We start from the raw sequence: 5,977 nt of genomic DNA on the forward strand, positions 1-5,977 counted from the left end.
CTTCTCAGCAGCGCCATTGAGAAGCGCTGCAGAGTGGCCCGTGTGAAAAGACACTAATTCCATAAAATATCGATATCGTCAAACCCAGATGGCATAATAAACTATATTTAGTATGCCTTAAATGTTAAATATAGTTTATTATGCCATCTGGGTTTGACGATATCGATATTTTATGGAATTAGTGTCTTTTCACACGGGCCACTCTGCAGCGCTTCTCAATGGCGCTGCTGAGAAGAGCAATTTATTATGCCTTAAATGTTGAGGGCACAATAGGACAGAAATGACCGCGGTGCGAGGCCAAACACCACCTCGGCGGTGAGGAAAGGGTTTTAGTGGGTAAACAGCTTAGCTGGAGTCCCACACACACCAGAGCGACAGACCACCAGCTCTGGGAGTGCATAAAAGAGCATTTCCCAAACCTCACCGGAAAAAAAAAAAAGGACTAGGACTTGTGTCACTTTACGTCACAGCCAGTAAAACAACGTTCTCGCGTGCCGTCATTTTTCAAGCAAATCTGGTAACTTTCGTTCCTTTTTTGATATAATTTTTTTTTTATTTGCTTTAGGCATTCTTCTAAACGATCCTCACGCTAAATTTGAGAAAAGTTTCAACCAAAAAAATTTTGGTGCAACGACCCTATTCCTGGACGCCCTTATTTTCATGCGTTTACGTGAGTACTCCTAGGGAATTTTTGTATTTTATTCACCTGGTTTAAGCCAGGCGAGTGACAATTCACATGTGTGAGAATCTTACTATCATGGGCAAACACAGGACTGACTGAATCAAGAGTTTGGTAATATGCAGGGTGGCCAACTTTCCAATTATTCCCGTACAAGCCTTTTTAAAATACCGTATTTTACCGTACCAGAGATTCATGCATGAATGAATGGCCTCGGCCTAGTGACCAAAAAACAAAAAAAGTCTCCTGGATTCCATGAGTTCATGAAGGCATTCTGCTAAGTTTTCAACCTTGAATGAATAACTTTTTTGTTTTCATTGAAATTTTCTATTTTGGTAGCAGTTCGGCAACATGGCTGACCAGTATGCAATTTTTGGCTACGCGTGCCACAGCAGATCGTACCGTAAAGCATTACCAAAACTACAAATTCGGAGGGATTCAAACGACAGGATCACCCGAATAGTTTTTTTTCAAACCAACTACCCCGCTGAATTAGAGTTGCTGTCAATTTGTTGACTCAATATTAATTATATATACATAAAAGTAGGACGTACCCTTTTTCCCCAAGGCCGGCTATTGTTCTGTTCACGACGAGATTTACACTGAATTATGTGCACTGAATTAGCAACGAGCCGCCAATTCTTATCTTACACTGTTGATAAGGTACACCGGTTTATCTCCAATACTTTTAAATTAAGTTCAGGTCTTTCCCCTTGGAAAATGTTCTATACATAGTGACTCAAAATTGGTGTAATTCCGCTGAGGGTGTTGTTTGGGGCTGTTTTAGGAGTACAGGTACATGTATTATAGTTCTAGGGCAAAAATTAGTGGGACAAGTTCCTATAAAAAAAATTTGAGAATAACTGATCAAACAGGGCTTTAAAGTTGCAATTTTAAAGGTGATCGTGTCGTTTGAGTCCCTTCGAATTTTTAATTTTTTTGCTTTACTTACATAACTTAAGCAGTTTCAGCGAAAGAAAATCCTGGATGGTCCATAAATAAGGCCAAAAAACACTTAGAAAGTTTTCAGGCTAAATTTCGAGCGGTGTTACCAAACTGCTGAAAATGTTTTAACGCAATGAAACAAGTTTTTTGTAATGAAGTGTGTATGTAATTAATAATTAAGGGCGTTTTCGACAATAGGGTTGTTGCACAATTTATTTTTGTTGAAACTTCTACCAAACTTAGCGTGAGGGTCGTTTAGAAGAATCCCTAAAGCAAATTAGAAAAAAAATTATATAAAAAAAAGGGAACGAAAGTTACCAGATTTGCTTGTAAAATGACGTCACGCGAGAACGTTGTTTTACTGGCTGTTACGTAGAGTGGCACAAATCCTACGCTAGTTATATGCCCATAACCAGCAGAATGTACACTTGCATATTGCATAGGAGCAAACTAATCGTGCATGAAAAGGTACACTTTTTTAACTTTATTATGTTACATCCAGACTATTAAAGTCTTTAACATCTCGCTAATTAATGGAAGGGATTTTGCAAAAATTCTACTCGTACTTGCGGAAAATTCAAAATCATCACCTAGTTCAGAAAAAGTTTTCTCAAGGCGAATTTTTTGAAGAACTAAATAAATATTTACGAAGTCCAATGTTGTAGCCACCGCGCTGCAATTTCCGTTTCTTTTCGTTCAATGGCACTTTTACAAATGTTTTTCCACTGGTGTAGACGTCGTGGTACTTGTACACTGTGGCACCATACAGTACTTATAAGCCATTTTAATTTCAATAATTGAGAAACAAATAAACCAACACACAAAATTCACATTAGAGCATGGAAACACATAGGTATAAGCGCTGCATGTGGCGAATCAGAATCATGCTTCGTGACGTCACAGTACAATCAGCCAGAACACGTCGTTTCGGCCCGCTTTGTGTAAGTTTAAACTTTGACTGCTTATAGATTTGTTACGACTACACAGAATGTGAGAAAAAATTGCAGGGCCCTTCTTTGTTCGTCAATAATCAGAAAGAAGCAAACCTTACTCGTCATATTACAAGCAAACATCCCCAAGAGCACCGAACAAAACATGGCAAACAATGGTCAAAAAATGGTTAAAACGGAATAAAATGGATAAAATTGTATGGCAGACTAAAGAAAAAATTAAAATTAAAACGAAAACAATAAAAATAAAACTCGACTGGTTRGCCCTATCAGTACGGCGACCAGTCTGACAAATCTAGCCGAAGAACAGCGGGCGGAAACATTTCACATTTTTGGCTGCCAAAGAAGAGATTCACTTCTTTTTTCAACTATGTCCCAAGAGTCATCACTTAATATTATCAGCATATTATCGTCCCTTTGTCTTTACAACACCTTTATTTGTTCTGATCTCAAGGCCTTTCCTTTAATTTAATTAATGTTTTGATTGCCTGTAACTACCCAAGCCAGTCACCAAACTCTCAAATTACTATTTGAATCTTAGCGACAACCGAGTTATGAATTGTTGATACCTAAAACACAATTTAGCAGCAATTAGCACCGGACATTGTCTCGTGCATAAATAAGTAGTTTGAGAAAAGCGAGTTTCGAAGTGTTGTGTGTGTTGAAAAGCGAAGTTTGTAAGTGTTTTTTGGCTTAATGTATCCATCCAGGAATTTTTTTCGCTGAATTGAGTTGCAAAAATGTTTGCAACTGTGACTGACATGTACATTTTTATATGTACAATCACTTAGCATTAAGTTTGTTACTTAGGTACCTGCTGAACATTTTACCTGCTTTTTTAGAATTTCAACTCTGGCTTTCTTGCGAAGAAAAATCAAATAATGTTGGATTTAAAAAGCTAACATGAGTTAAAAGAACCAAGAATGGTGACATTAGTAAAATCTATCTGAATTGTGTAAGATCTGGTAAGAAATTGCAATATGTACCTATTTGTTATTAAATAACAAATACCCTGAATCGGAAAACAACAGTTACCCTCTGAATTTTCCCCTGAAGAAGACCTAATCGACATTGTAGAAAATTTTCGAAGAAGAGCCTCGGAACAACAAAATCAAAACAATGAATACATTTGAATAGTCTTCAAACAAACCAGTTACCGGACATCAAAATTCCTAATTACAACATTCGCCTTCTAATCGATACTGGTTCACACGCATGTCTTCTCAGACCATCATTGGCTGAATCTCTTTTCCCAAATTCAATAAAGCCTCCCATAAGCACCGTTCAAACTTGTGCAGGTTCTAAGAAAGCTACGAATAAAGCAACAATTCCTTTATTCCTATGCTACGGAATATCAGAACCCATTGAGTTCATACTTTTTCCCTTTCATGTGTACTTTGACGGTATTTTAGGCATAAAAGATCTATGTAAATTAAACCTAAATATTGATTTAACCAATCAAGTACTAGGCAATCAATATCTTGAAATCCCTTTCCACTACAGAAATAATTTTGATAAACACAAAATTGAGTTTCCACCAAGAAGCATCAAGAAAACAATTTTCAAAACAAATTTGCCAAACAACACTACCTGGATAATTCCGCATTATAGAGACAAAAGTCTAGAAATTCAAGAAACTCTAGTAACCATAACTAACAACAGTTATATGGTTGACGTCACTAATCATTCTAATCGAAATGTTCTAATTGAATGCGATATAAATGATAACACCCTTTGTCCAGAGTCAATCGAGCTAAACAACTACAAAATATACGATTTCGAAAGCAAGAAGCATTTGCCAACGAGAAAATTATTCAATAACACAAAAAGTTCAAGTTGTCACGTCAATTTAAATCAATTAATTAGACATGATCACTTAAATTCAGAAGAAAGAACGCAGTTATTCCAACTGATCGAAAACTAGAAAGAAATTCTTCATAAACCAGGAGACCCTCTAACATTTACAAATGATGTAAAACATGTCTTCAACGCCTCCGACGAAATTCCAGTCCACACGAAAAGCTATAGATACCCGTATGTGCATAAAAATGAAGTAAACAGAAAAATTTCTGAAATGTTGCAATCGAACATCATTCGACCTTCCACCTATCCCTATCTTTTTTCTATCTTCTTCCTATCCACCCTGGAGTTAACCAGTCTGGATAGTTCCGAAAAAGGTAGACGCATCACAGCAACAAAAATGGAGATTGGTAATCGACTATAGAAAACTAAATGAAAAAACACTTGACGATAGATATCCATTACCAAACATATCAGATATACTTGATAAGTTAGGACATTATCAATACTTCACCACACTTGACCTCGCCAACGGATTTCATCAAATCGCAATGCATCCAAAAAGTATCTCTAAAACCGCCTTTAACGTAGAAAATTGACATTATGAATTTACAAGAATGCCATTTGGACTAAAGAACGCACCATCCACATTCCAAAGAACAATGGATAATGTACTCAGAGGACTTCAAGGAAAAAACTGTCTTGTCTACATGGACGATATTAGCATCTACTCAACCAGTCTACAGGAACACTTAACTTCCTTAAAACAAGTTTTTGAAAGACTGATTTCTTTCAACATGAAGATACAACTAGACAAATCGGAATTCATGCAAAAAACAGTTGAATTCCTAGGACATGTTATAACGCCCGAAGGAATTAAACCAAATCCAAGAAAAATTGAAACCATCAAAAATTTCAAAAATCCCAACACTCCAAAAGAAATTACATCTTTTCTAGGACTTGTAGGATATTATCGTAAATTTATTAAGAACTTTGCAAAGATAACGAAACCATTAACTCATTGTCGTAAGAAAAACACTAAGATCATTCACAACAAACCATTTGTTGACGCATTTAATCTCTGCAAAAATATTCTAATGAACGAACCCATTCTACAATACCTGGACTTCGCAAAACCATTCATTCTACCAACGGATGCATCAGATTATGCTATAGGCGCAATTCTCTCACAAGGAACAATAGGAAACGACCTTCCAGTTGCATACGCCAGCCGAACACTCAATCCAGCTGAATGCAATTACTCAACAATTGAAAAAGAACTGTTAGCAATTGTATGGGCAACAAAGTACTTTAGACCGTACTTATTCGGCAGAAAATTCAGCATTGTAACAGATACAATCCATTACAAGAAAGGAACCCAAAATGCAAATGCAGACGCATTATCAAGACCTCCAAGAGAAATTCACCCGATGGAAACAGTAAAACCACCCTTGACACACATGTCAGCTGTTTGCAATGAAGATAACAAAGAAAGAGATCCATACGCATGGATTGACAACGTAAAACACTTCTTCGAATCTCAAGAAAGACTGTTTAATTCACCAAAAAAGGTAAACCCAAAACCGAAAATCAATATCATATC

General features: G+C 36.5%; 1 protein-coding gene across 1 annotated transcript in view; it reads right to left on the reverse strand.

The window, feature by feature from the left end:
- LOC109541556 (heat shock protein 68) overlaps positions 1-1,326 on the reverse strand; it is a gene marked incomplete in the record, with an annotated part of 6,487 nt that extends 5,161 nt beyond the window's left edge. Inside the window, 1 exon segment of the mRNA XM_048668359.1 lies at positions 1,234-1,326.
- Positions 1,327-5,977: the final 4,651 nt, after the last annotated feature.

This window comes from Dendroctonus ponderosae, unplaced genomic scaffold (genome assembly GCF_020466585.1).
Source record: "Dendroctonus ponderosae isolate FM_Combo_2020 unplaced genomic scaffold, Dpon_F_20191213v2 Dpon_F_20191213_7, whole genome shotgun sequence".
NCBI classification, from domain to species: Eukaryota; Metazoa; Arthropoda; class Insecta; order Coleoptera; family Curculionidae; genus Dendroctonus; species Dendroctonus ponderosae.